Source organism: Athene noctua, chromosome 7 (genome assembly GCF_965140245.1).
Source record: "Athene noctua chromosome 7, bAthNoc1.hap1.1, whole genome shotgun sequence".
Lineage (NCBI taxonomy): Eukaryota > Metazoa > Chordata > Aves > Strigiformes > Strigidae > Athene > Athene noctua.
The window spans coordinates 23,352,519-23,366,909 of record NC_134043.1 but is presented as its reverse complement, the minus strand read 5'-3'; the positions used below and the strand labels follow the sequence as shown (position 1 = coordinate 23,366,909).

Genomic DNA, 14,391 nt, shown 5'->3' with positions numbered 1-14,391 from the left:
AGTTGTCTATTACAGAAAATGGGACTGGGCTGTATGGGCTTAACTTTGGGAAAAGGCCATTGCAGTTCTCCAATAGAGCCTTCCATCCTAGTGTTATTTCTACTACATTTTCTCCCTCCTGTAGAATGACACAAGTAGAAAATAAAAAGACATTGTATCAGAGCAAAATGAAACAAGTCAGGTACAAAAGCTGGTCAAAGCAATATTAAGAGTTTCACACACAGTTAATATCAGGGGAATTTACGCTCCAGATCACAGCATCTGGCAAGTCTCAACTTCTGTGACTAGCAGGAGAAACATTCCTCTTACGTTACTGCATTCCTGTATCGAGTAAATTAATTTATCATAAAGTGAATAAATGAGAATGAGAAACATATCTGCTCCAGTTTGCATATTTAAATATTCAAATCACTTTCTATCTAACTTTAGATTTTTTAACAGATCAGAGAAATTACTTTCGCTTGAAAGACTGGTTATTGTATTCATTATTTTGATTTTGTAGGGAAGTAACAACTGTTGGAACAAGTTACTCAGTTTAAAAAATAGCAGTTGTTTCAGATTAAAATAATGAGCTATTCAAATAGTCCTTACACACATGCACAATGCCAAATCTTGTTGTTAATATGCACCCACCCACAGCTTTAACATTCATTGAATCCTACCGTGATAAAATCTTTTCAGGTGGTCTGTGAAACAACTGTTTTTCAACTGGCATGTTTATGTCGTATATACACGCCTGATACGGTATCAAATGTTAAAAATAAATCCTACTTTAACCTCTTAAATTTCCATCTGAAATGGAAAAAATATGTCTGAATCACTACACAAAATATTTGTCACCTTTCAGTGGGTGAGCAAGGCTGCTGAAATAAGAGTAATCTTTGCATAGAAGATTTAGGGTGCTCCTGAACATTGTATCAGATTTTCTGCATCGCTTGAGACATAGGAAGAGAATGGGCAGTCAGGAGTCTTTTCCCCACACAAAATATAAGACCCATTGCCATAATTATTTTCAATACACCTGGAGCTGAATCTGTAAGGATACAAGATGATTTCTAAATCATAAGCCAGTCTTGTCTCAAAATTTAAAAAAAAAAAAAAAGTGCATGCTGATAGGAATTTTGGGATGAATACCTTAATAAAATTAGATTACATTACTACTCATTTGGTAAAAATGACAGCTAGCTGTGTTTCTTGCCTTGTATTAAATGTTCTTAATTACCTGTCCTGTTTTCACATGAAAACACAAGTTATATTAGGACAGTGAGCCTTTATTGAGAACACATATATGTGTCCTCTGCTAGCGTGAAGAGTGTAAGGTTGGGGAATTACATCCTATAACCCAGACTTCAAAATATATGCACAGAGAGGTGTAAGAGTTTACAGCTGTTTCTGCTAAACTGCTGTGGTGGTGGTGGTGGTAATAAACCCTTATTTTTTTTCAAGAAAATGCTCTGCACAATGAAGATGTTCCCATCAAGAGCTTGCTGCAGATAACTTGTAGCATACTTATTAAAACACTTATTTTTAAATCTGTCAGTCATTACTATGTGCTATTAATGCATAACTTGGAAGCTTATTCATAAATATATGATGTTTGGGTCACTGAATGTATTATATTGATAGGATTATGGGTTGAATTTGGAAGAGTATGGTATAATGTTTGGGAGCTGTTTTAATTTTTTAAAAAAATACCTTTCACTTACCTCCTTACTTAGCATTTACAAAGACCTCTTTCTTATCATAAAAGTCGCTGTTTATCAAACAGTGATACAGGAAGAAGTTGTTTACATTTTCAGAAGTACCAACATACATCACTTACGACAAAAAAAACAAGTACTCCATAAGAAATGCTCAATCACTGTCAATCATATGCACTAAAATATACATAAACCAAAGCATGTGGTGTGAACTATATTAGATTCAAACTGAACACAGAATTACAACTATAACAAACAAAAAACAAATAATTACAAGTGACTCATAGGCCTATTTACACATCTCACCAAACTGCTGGAAAGGTAGGTAACCATAGAAACCTGACAGCCTAAATTCAGTACTTTAAAATTTGTATTTAGTTTAAAATGCTGAAAATGATGCTTCTATTTGATGAAATCCATATTTTTAAAGGATTCAGTTTTTGCTTTGGTACTTAAAGAAATGCTTAAAATTATTTCACCTCACAGTTACTAATAATTTGCCTTTCAGATCTGATTTTATCCAAGTAAAGATTACAGTTTACTCTTCATAATATAAAATGTTAATACATTTCAATACTGCAAATTAATATTTCTAACATTTCTTTAATGATCGAAATTAAATAATGACATAAAACAAACACTCCTGCATTTACTATTAAATGTTTTGCATACAGACTTTCCTAAGCTGTATGCTAGAAAAAAAAAAAAAAGATTACTCAAATTAACTGTTAAAGCTGAAATGCTAATAGCCTTTTCAACTTATAGTCCTTTTTCACTGACAATTACAATTTGCATGGCTTAAAATTTAATACTATGATTAGTACTAATGTCCTATATTTTACTTCATAATCTAAATGAGTAAAATATTATTTTTGTAGTTCACTGGCTCTTATACTTAGGCTGTAATGTTCAGTGTGTATTTCATTATGCAGATGAGCAATGGATGTCGTCTAACATGATTTAAATGGGTCAACAGTATTTTCCTATTCACATTAATCATCCAGACAGCCACAAAAAAAAAAAAACCAACAAAAACAAAAACCAAACACGCCTTGAAAACTAACCTAGGAAATCTCTTTTTATCACCGACTCTTCACACTAGTCAAACAACAGCGAACACACGCTACAGGAGTCGGGAGCCTCACAACCCGGGGAGCCAAGGCTGGGCGCTGCTCCTCTCGCTGGTGCACAGCTCCCGCCGCAGCCGGTGCCGGCAGCACTCCCCGGGCTGCCCGCGGCCCCATGCCAAGAATGATTCTCATCCTGCGAAGTTCAATGGGAGCTGTGTGTTGACAAACTGAGCAAATTTGAATCGGCAAAATTCGTTCTTGGCAAGGGGATGTGCAACTGTGCTGAATGCAAAGGCGTGCTGCCCACTGACGCTGTGCTGGCAGACGGGCTGTTCTTGCGTAAATACGCTTGTTGGAAAACTCCCACTAAAGTCAAAGGACACAGGATCAGGCCATTTATTGCCAATTGTTTATAAAACACATCAAAATTAATGGCTCTATTCACAAGACACGTAACCATCATCTACGGCCCCTTTCATATATGGCATATTGCAAATAAAGTGGTAATTTATAAATAGCATAGCGCTTCTGTGGAAAGGGAAGCTGCTCAAATAAATGCTAAAGAACATAAGTACAAAACAGGAGGAAAGTAACAGGATGATCAGCTACCAAACATTCAAACTCGTTTATACAATAAATATATTATTAGGATTTAAAAAAAGGAAAAAAAAAGGGAAGTGATCAAGATTGTCTTAAACACGAAAAGTACTACCATGGCACAAAATCTCTATAAAAGCAGAGATGACATGTTTGATTATATTATGGTATAACAAGGTTGGCAGAGCTTGCCTGGGAAACCTCATGCTGTTCATACCAGGGGGCAGATCCTGCAGGACAACACAGGGGAGGTCCAAGTGTCTTGGAGATGGGATGCACAGGCTGTGAGGCAATGGGCAGGCAGGCCATAGGACTTTTTACCTCTTCCTTTATCGCTGCTGGACATCCAGCAATGGATAGTTTAGCTTTACCAGTGACTGCTCTCTAAATATCCTTATTTAGACACACTGATATCGGCACAGCCAATGGTATTTCAATTTATTTTCTAGTAACAAACTTAAACCCTTGAAACTGGTTTTGGTTACTGTTGAAAGTAGTTGTTATTTGCTATATAGGTGTCAGTGATGTAGCACACATCTCCAGAAGTCATACTGGCCACTCACTTGCCAACACAATCCCAAATTACTGACTTTGGGATATGAAAAGCAATAATACGGCTTGGGCACTGGCCACCTGCTTTCTCTGACAGCCTTCACTGTGCTTCATTTTCCAATTCACAGATGTAAATGAAGTGGGGTAGAAACTGAGCTTCAGTTTTTAAATTAATGAACATATGGCAAAGTAGGTTTCCGACCAATCAGACCTCACAAGACTTTATTTGCAACATTCATGCCCTGGACAAGTGTTTCACCAGTACCTAATCAACAGCTGGGTACAGCAGAGACCTTAACTGGATGCAGGAACTGTTCAGTGCAAAGAGCTAAGGCATCCATGGGCACTGACCTGGTGGTCAAATTACAGTAAATTAAACAATAGCCACCACTATGATGGCTAAGGTTCTGTCTTCACCATGGACTTTTCTAGGTGTCGGGAACATGGAAGAGAGGTCAGCGTATTTCATGGTGTGACAACACATGTGCAGGTCAGTATCTGTCACACTCGTTTGCCCTGCACCCTGTTCCATGTAATGCACATCAGGAGGAGTTAAGCCAGCTGGAATTCAGTATCTGTGAGTTTCTAAAGCATGTCTGTGGGACTGGCTCCAGTCCTGCGCATCTGTCCCTTTGCTTTTCAGTGATAAAACATGACGTTTGGATTCCAAGAGCTAGCTGGGAGCCCTGAGCAATAAGGAAGGACCTCTAGGTTTCTCCACTGTCCCATACCCCACAGTCAACACCCCAGCTACTGTTACAGGAGATTTCCTGGTGGAACTGCAACCAGCACTCATATTGTTGAAACAGAAATTACCGAAATTTCTTGTTGAATCACAAATTACAGCAGCTGCTTAATCCCTAGAGAGAGGATCATGCCATCCAGTTGCACTTTAGGCAGTGCCTCCCACCTCCAAATCTTGACCACGCTCCCAGTTACTTCTCCTTATGCACACTTTGCAGGTACTGGTCACCCACATGACACCTCTCTGCTGCATCCAGAGGTCCAAGGCCCATGACTGCCACTCCCCACAGGCTGACTTAAAAAAAATAGAATACCTCATTTCTAAACTATCTTCACCAGGCTATTCACTCACTTTGTACAGTTTATTGGACTATTCCATCATCTGATTTTCTAAGTAAGCAAAGGGTCTTCACAAGAAATTAGGTCTCTAACTCCTTTTTGTAGACTGAAAACAGTTTACACAGCTCTTTTTCTGCACAGATAGTAAATCTGTAAGGAGCAATAGATGTTTTGCTTTCCACAAGATGAAGATAATCTAATTTGGCAGCTAAATATGACAGGCAGTTCTTCAGAGCAGGCTTAGCTACCTTGCCTGCAAAGCTGGGCAATAATCCATGAAATTCTCCATGGGGACATCCTACTTAACCAAATGCTAATTTGCAAATTCAATGCAGAACTTTAAGACTGTCTTGCATGATTTGTCAAACATCCACCTCGACTCTCTTTTTTTTTGTTGTTGTTACAGGTTTGTGGTTTAAATATACAGATTTCCAATAGTGTTGGGCATTGGAGAGACAGATCGGTGTGGGCAGCAACCTGAGCCCACAGCTGGATCTCCCAGTTGCTCTGACAGAAGCCAGCTGCTTGCAAGTGTGGAAAAGTTTCAACCAGAACACAGCTCACTTACATATTTATTTATCTGGTGCTTTGGCTAGACAGAAAGAACTCTGGACGCAGGACTGACACGAGAAACAAAATTTGTAGATATTAATTGCATAAAAATTTTTGCAAAGGCTTTCCATTCAATTTGATACAAACCAGCATTTTTACTTCCAAGAAAAATTTAGTATGACTGGAAGAGAAGGGTGCATAGCTGTCTGTGTCATGCAAGTCATGTGCACGTATTGCATTCCTCATGGGGAGGACTGAATAAACAAATACAAAATGGGCTAGTAGTAAAGCCACGCATGTGGCAAGAAGTACACATTGGTGCTATTAAGAAAGGCCAGCGATCCTGGCAGCCCCTGGTAAATCTGATGATAGTGCAGATTCATCTTGACAGTGCTTTACTAAACCTGCAGATCTGCATGGGGAAACACTGATGCCTCAATTTCACTGGTGATTTCAGTGGCAAAGGCACTATTTTTCTAATTAAAAAATCAGGTCAGTGAAGTTGTTCATTAAACTTCTATCCAAATGTGCTTCATAATGCACTATAAATTATTCAGAGAATTATAAAATAGAGCTGGACAGAGAGAAAAGCCTCAATTCTGAAGAAAGCGCTGGCACTCCCACAACTTTCTGTAGAAGCCCAGCCACAGAACCAGGCAATTTCCTATCTTCAGTCTGTCTCTTGGAAGACTTTGGTCCAACACCTGGACAAATTCTGAGTGAGAAGCTTTGGTGCTAAAATATATGAAAGATGTGGTAATAGAAGTTATGTGTTTTGACAAAATCATAGCCAAGACATATACAGGAGGAGGTCTCAACTCCTTTGACTCTGAAGTCATCTCCAGTTGAATTCAGTCAGTTATGTGCCAAGAATGCTGTTGCATATTTTAATCATGGAAAATGTGAAGTCCATTTCGATCTACCCTCATGGCCTACGGCAAAGTGATGTGACTGTGAATTTGAATTTGATGGCCCTGGCCACCACTTTATAAATGTCAGGGCTTCTGATTCGCATTCCCTGAGCAAACAGCTACAGCAAAATTGCTTCTGATGTGGCTGCTTGCCTTGCAACAGCACAGTTAGCAGAAGTGATATGTCCATGCCTCCGCCGTGTCTGCTCATGGTGCAGTGGTTGGTAGTCCATCATCACCACTTGTCGCACCTTAGAGCTTTACCCCAGTCACCCCGGCAGATTATTTTCAGCTGGCTGAACTTCCAGTTGCCAACCTCCCATGAACCTCTTCGTAACCTCCAGCTGGTTCCCACAGCTGGGGATACTGTTGCAGCAAAAGCTCCTGAAGTTTGTCTATCAGATACCTTATTCTATATCTGATTTTGTGAAACAGTTTTTATAAGAGAGTTATTTGGACAAAACAGACTCAAGAGGAACAAAAGCAAGACTGTCTTTATCAAGCAGGTTTTAGAAGCAGCTACTTCTCCTGCAGTCTTTGGGACACTCTGCAATTAAAGGTTTGCCAGAAAACTTGTATTAGTTAAGGAGAGTACTCTACAACCCAAAACTCTTAGACAATGTAATGATACCACTCAGAACACCACTGGGATGGAGCTATGCCAGCAAAATAATTCTTGCTGGTACAACTTGATCTTTTTGAGGAACTGATTTAAGCTTTCCCAGAAGAAAACTCTTCTCATGAACTGAGCTTCTGCTGCATTAGCAGGGTGTGCCAGAGCATGAATAAATCCTTATAAACCTAGACAAGTCCCACTACTTTGTTTCTTTAAAGAACACCAATTTCCTTTAAGTCTCTGTCATGAGCTATAAGAAGTATGTTAACAATAATCAGTGCAGAAGAACCAGAAATAGGTTGGGAGAGGTGAGACCCGCCTGGCCACCTCACAGGTGTTAGTTCAGAAAACACATGGCAATGAAATTAAGCTTCACCACTGCCTACCATTTCATTCACGATGCAAGAGTGTGACTCAGTTCTCAGACCTGCACAAACCACTGTGTTCACCTCAATTTGGTGTCAAACAAGGACATCTTTGCAAGATGACTGTCCACTATGTCCAGTGGAGAAGGACCTCAACAGTTCTAGATAAGTTTACAAGCACATTCAACAGCTACGAACTCAAGCAGCATACAAGCTGATCTGCAGTGACTGCACCATCTATTACATGAAGTGCCTAATTTTTATGACTTGTGGAAGGAGGTTGGGAGCTCACTTGCTTTTTTCAAATTCCATCTCCACCTGTGTCTATCAGAAAATCGGAGACTGAACAGCTGGAATTTATGTGAGAAACAAACAATTTCTTTGCCATTTTCTTTCAGTAGTATGTCACATCTGTTGACTTTCATAATTTAAAAAAATACATAAGGCAGCACCTAATTTGTTTATACACAACTAAACATGAAACAGATAATCTGAGAAGTGTATGCATTCCTTTAGAAAACATCTGATATGCCATAAGTATTAATATACAAATTTGGATTGTGTTCATTACTGCAGTAGTCCCTCATGGTTCAAAATGAGCTCAATCTAAAAGTGAAATATAGCTTTAAACAGGTATCCTAACAATAAATACCTGAAAGTAAACATCTTTAAAATGTGAAGGTTGGACACTTTATACAGCTGGTTAGAGTGGCTAGTTATTTATCTTCTAAACTCAGAACACTGCGACTTTCAAAACCACTCATGAAAGTTTTCTCAGACTGCGCACTACCGAGTATGCCTGCCAAAAGACCTCTGAGAAGCTCTGAAGAGCCTTTATTCCCTTTTTCTAAGGTTTCCATGCAGCAGGGCAGTTTGTTGAACACTTGGTTTCCAACATTTTCCTCTTTGTTCAGAAATTAAGAAGTATAGGGAAAGACATCTACTGATTTGGAAAGGACAAGGGCTCTAATAGGAGAACTCCCCAGGGAGTAAGTCATTTAACAAAATAAACAAACTTTCCATACCTTGTTTCTATATCATAAAACATTTCCAGATTGTTTTTCACTTTTTTTTTTTTTAAAAATATGAACAATCTTAAGGGAATTTAAAAAAATAATTCAAACTTCCTTTGTCCAGAAATGTCTGTAGTAACTACCTCCAAGGAACAGTCAGTTGTTATATGGATAAAGCCCAAGCCAATTAATAGGTCAGCTTGTAAATACTATCTTAAATGATTTCTCCTAGATCCTTTTAAAAACTTAGTAACATAATGCAGTAACTAAGACAAAATAGAGAATTCTGACACTTTTTATCATACTAAACATAGCCACATACTCTATTTTCCTGACGGAATTGCATTCAATAAACTACAAGACCTTGCTCTGCGGTATACAAATTTTCATGCCTGCTGTGCTGAGTTTGCATGTGGCAGGGTTTTTGGTAGTGGGGGAGAGAGCTACAGCAGTCACACCCTGCGAGAAGGTTCTTGAAGCTCCCACAGCTCCAAGCTGGACCTGCCTTTGCACCACGGCTGAGCCAATTAGCAATGGTGGCTGTGCCTCTGTGCTAATGTATTGAAGAAGGGGAATCTGGAAAGAGGAGTTGGAGCTGTGAGGAAGAGTTACCAGGAAGACACGTATGCAAACACTGAGGTCAGCTGAAAGGAGGAGGAGGGGAGGTGTGCTAGAGCAGAGCCCCCCTGTAGCTCATGGTGAGATGGCAGGGCCACCGCCCTGACACTCATGGAGGTCCATGGTGGAGCAGGTGCCCACCTGCAGCTTGTGGAGGACCCCGTGCCGGAGCAGGTGTCTGCACCTGAAGAAGGCCAGGACTCTGTGGGAAGAAGCCCCCGCTGCTGTAGTTCAGCACTGAGAGGATTGCAATGTGCTGGAGGGACACACATTAGAGCATATCAGGAAGAATGCATCCTGTGGGAAGGACTCATGTCAGAGAAAGTTCATGGAGCACTCTCCCACAGGAGGGACACCACACTGGAGCAGAGAAAAATGTGAGGAGTCCTCCCCCTGGGGAGGAAGAAGCGGCAGACTGACTGTAACCCCATCCCCTGCCCTCCTGAGCTGCTGGGGTGAAGGAGGTAGAGAAAACTGGGAACAAAACTGAGCCTGGGAAGAAGGGAGGGGTGGGGGAAGGTGTTTTTAAGATGTGGTAATCCTTCTCACCATCCTACTCTGTCTATTAAATGTTGTTGTTGTTAGCGTTTGAATTAAATTGTTCTTTTTCTTCCCCTAACAAGCCTGTCTTTTGCCCATGACTGTAATGGGTGAGTCATCTCTCTGTCCTCATCTCAATTCCCAAACCTTTTGCTTTATTTTCTCTTTCCCATTCCTGGGGGGGAAGGGGTGAGTGAGTGGCTACATGGTGCTTACCTGCCCTCTGGGCTCAAACTATGCCACCTACCCTCTCCCATTTTACTCCTACAATTAAAACACGCACTATTCTGGTTATGTGACACATTTTACAAAGTGAGGGGGACTGCATTTAAGTATTTATATATGTGTGAATCTATTTAAGATGGGGCATTTGTTTGTTTCACATCTCTAACCCAATGCAGTAAACCAAGACTGGGGCCAAAGCAAGTATTTTACTATCCAAGCTGGACTGACTATATGGTGCTGATGCATAATAAACAAGACACAGTGACACAGTTGTTTTCAGCTTGTGATTTGAGGAAACCCGGGATTTTGATGGCCACATCCAAAGACCACGAAAAGACTGTTTTAGAAAGCAAGATCATTATGTTCTGGTTCCCTACATGGGAGTCCACATCGCCACTGGAGGACGCTTAGAAAAACTCATGCTCAAAAAGCTTGAAGATTACTGAACTAACACGTCACAGACAGCGAGGTCTGCTCTCAAACACAGAACAACGTTGCCCCTTCTGTGGATGTTTTTGCCTGACAACAGGCAGTTCACTCTCATATTTATCAGAGAAGCATCCTTCACCGTACCAGGCAGCGTGACCGACAGACTCCTTGGGGAAGGAGCACAGGGGAAGCCTGGGTGCAGGAATGACCAAAGTGAGGTGTAGGTAGACGAAGGGCTGAGGAAACCTGTGCAATGTGGCAAGAGCTGTTGAGCAGAAGCAGCATGAAGAACAGTTCAGACAGAAGTGTAAGAAGAGACAGAAGAAGCATTTGGCAGAACAGAAGAAGGTAGAAGACCTGGGAATTTGGCAAACAAAACCCAAGACATATAAAGAGGGTATGAAGTAACTGACTGAGAAGAAACCCTTATTATAACAACCACCCAATTCTAAAGTTTTGAAATGGTTCCTTTTAAAAAGTCTTCTAGAATCTGTTTTCACTCTAGGTAACACTGAAGACCAGTGGTGTGACCTGAACTACTAAACAGAAAATGAGTGATTTTTCTTAAATGAAAACTAGAACTTCACTTCACACAGTGTCTTTCATACTTAGTATGTAACAAATTGCTTTAAATACTGGCAGGCAAACAACCATTATGCCCTCAAGACCTCACACATAATACTACTTCGCATTTTTATAGCGCTTTTCATCTTCCAAGTGCTTTACAAACAACTCATTAATTTCAACCAATGCACCTGCAAGTAGATAAATATCTGCATTGTAGGTGGAGAAAGACACAGAAAATAGAATATCTTATACAAAGTCATGCACACCACCTTCCCCAAATCCCTAGTTCCTGGCTCCTAGGCCCATGAAGGACCTGAGCCCCACACTGTATTGAGATCATACCTTCTCTTCAGTCACACAGCTGTAAGAGAACTTGTCTTACTGTGAGAAGGACAGCAGTAGACTAGCAGGAGAACCTCCTGTTTCCAAAGCAGGCGAGTTCCCAAGGACCAGTAGCTCCCACCAGGACACCAGAAAGTGGAAAGGCCATGAGACACCAAGGTGAGACAACATAGCTTCTCAAACTGATTTGCCACTGAGCAGTGAGCTGAGAAAGCCTATGTGCTGCAAAAGCCTCTGCCTCTCTCCCTTATTTCTTTCAACTGCTGCACAGTCTCCAGGGCAGGAGATTCCTACAATTTAGACAACAGAAACCTGAAGCCTGTTGCCTCTGAATACTGTCACAATGCAAGAAAACAACCCCAACTTCACTCCCCAGGTGTTCTCTATCAAAAACTTGGAATGAACTTTGTCTAGCAAGAACAATAACTCACTTGGTGGTGACTGAAAAAAATCTTAATGTGATTATACCACAGAATTGCACTTTTACCTTTTTGACATTTAAAAAGATCTTATTTTTTTTAAAAAAAAAACCCTCAGAAATACCAGTAATGTCAAATCTGGAGCAGACAAGGAGCCTGGAAGATGTGAACTGTAATATAATACCTGTACTGTGCTACAGCAGACCTTATATTCCCTTACACAGAGAAAAAGAAAATTGGAATTCTAGTAATGATGTCTTTATTTCAGATGTTTATTAGTCACTAGATTTAAATAAGTAAATCTGAGACTCCTCATCTGTTCAGTCTTCACATTCACAAATACAGAGCTTTACAAGTTCTCCAGCCACTTCAGTTCCTCCCAGGGTAAACAGCTCATGTTTAAACAAATAAGTAAGTCAGACAAACTGTTACAATAACAGAAAAACAAAAAGTAGTTGAAGGCAAATTTTTCCACACTTTTTCTTAAGATATCAAGGAAAATATTCTCTCTACAAGTAATGGTATAACATGTTAGGTAAACATGAGCAGTAAAAGATCAATGAACAAGAGCAAAAATGTATGTAGCTCAGAGAGTAATTAACATGTTCTGCCTGCTTGTCCAGTTGACCTGGACATAAAAGCTAGAATAGGAAGGAAGAAGCAGCTTTTAATTACTCTTCCTCATCTTAATTTTTTAAACTTACAAAAGAAAAAAACAAACAAGGTCACACAATCCAAAACAACATGAAGAAACAGCTCTTGATTGTTAAGAAGAAACTACATGTTCCCCACATTTAGAAGAATTTAAAGATAATTATTTCATTTCTTTAAAGTTGCCTTGTGCCTGACTGCCAACAACTTGCTTTCTTAAAAAAATATGTCAAATTTACAACCCCTAATGAAAATAAAGGCATATAAGAGCAAACTAAAAATAAAACGTACAGGAAATGCAATTAAATTTAATTACATTGAAAGCTAACATCCACTCCGCAATCATAAAAAATTCTAAAAACATTTTCTAAATAAAAAAATCCACTATGATAATATGCCACAGCTACAATAATATACAATGTTTATACAATACAGTTTTTCCAACAGAATGAAACATATTAAAGAGAACCATACAAGAACAAAATTAAAATATGCAATTGTATCCACTAAACACTGGAAGCATAAAAATGATTATGTAGTAAAAAAAAAAAACCAAACCAACATGATAACACTAGTGCTGCAGGATTTTTGGTTTTTTTGTTTAATAACTTGTCACTTTATTTGTAAGCAGTAATCAAGCGATGTCAGAGTAACTTCTGTAGCTGCCTGTGCTCTTGCTCTTTGTTTCTTCTGTTTCCAGTCTAGGTTTAATAGCAAATTTTCTGCTATCGACAAACTAGTAACAGATTTTACCTGTGGTGAGTTACGCTACCCATCAGTACAAGGGGATACTACATAAAAACAACAAAGAAAATAAAAAAAGCAGGAGGTGAGGCCTGAACAGTTTTCTTTCAATTCCCTTGGGAATCATGGTACTACAGGTCTTAGATTCCCAGGCAGAGGGGATCATGTTCATCAGTTACAGCAGCTCCTCTGGGCCTAAGTCCAGGTAGACTGCTTGTCTAAACTTGATGAAATATAGGCGCCATCAGGTAACAGCAGTGGTCAGGGAGGCTCCAGAAATGTGTAACTGAAAACTAAAAAATGAAATTAAAACACTGCTCTAGCCTAACAGCCTCTTTCTACGGGATGCAATAACTGTAAGGCAGAGAGCGTACCACATACAGACCGCTCCTTGTATACGTTCTCTTGCTTTTTCACATATGGAATACAAATGTTAGACCAGGCAAACAAGTATATTTTAACAAACACTGACTTTTAAATAGAAATACTTAGAAAAGAAACCACTGTGACAAATGCACACAGTTTGAACGGGCACAACATCGAAAAAAGGAAAAAGCAATTGCCATGTAACCCACTCCCCCTCCCACTTCATTACTTCAAAATGTTTTCAAATTAAATTTTAATGCTAATAAATATTGCTAGATCGACAGCACTGGGATGTGGTGTCTAGAAGCACTGCAAGCTATCCAGGGTTGGCACATCATCACGTCAAACTGTCAAAGAGAAGAAGAGGCAGCAAGTCTCTCTTGCCAGTCGTGCATTTCCCAGTGCTACAGGAATATGCTTGTTTAGGAGTGGGGGGGAAGGAAGAAGGAACAAAAAAAAAAAAAAAAAAAAAGAGGGAAAATTATACAATCCTGAATTGAGAAGATCATTGTAATTAGGGGTCCTACAGGTGGTTTTAGCACAGAAGAGGCCTTTTACAGACTGCATACACAAGCAAGCACTACTTCAAAATCATTGCATGCAGTGGACCAGCAGAATTGTCACTGAGGAATGCTCAAAAACTTCTAAGCTTTACCTTAAATTTCCTAATGATTCACAACTGTCACAACCAGAACATAAGGTCTAGTACACCCGAATATAGTGAAAAGAGAAACCAGGTTCAATTTTATGACACAGACCTCGGCTGCAGCTTTAGCACCAGAACAGGTTCATAACTAGAAGTAGCCTGTCTTCCAGCAGAAACCCAGGTCTCTTCAGAATAAAATAAGAAAATACCATGAGACTACAGAAATACTTTTATGGTACCCTCAACCTTACACTCCAACTCTAGCTATATGTAGAAAACCATGCAAGAAATGAGAGGAAGTGTGCCTGACTGGCTCAGTTTGGTTTCCTCGGCACAGCTAGAGAACACCCACAACACACAATTCCCAAACTTTACAGATACGTAG

At 39.7% G+C, this 14,391-nt stretch overlaps 1 protein-coding gene across 3 annotated transcripts in view; it reads right to left on the bottom strand.

The window, feature by feature from the left end:
- Positions 1-14,391, bottom strand: part of METAP1D (methionyl aminopeptidase type 1D, mitochondrial) — a 50,626-nt gene that overhangs the window by 28,343 nt on the left and 7,892 nt on the right. The window contains exon 1 of one of the 3 annotated variants that reach the window (XM_074910811.1): positions 2,765-2,830. The exons of the other annotated variants lie outside the window; for them this stretch is intronic. The gene's annotated coding sequence lies outside the window, so the exon portion shown is untranslated. Of the gene's footprint in view, positions 1-2,764; positions 2,831-14,391 lie in introns of those variants that run through there. 3 annotated transcript variants of the gene reach the window in all.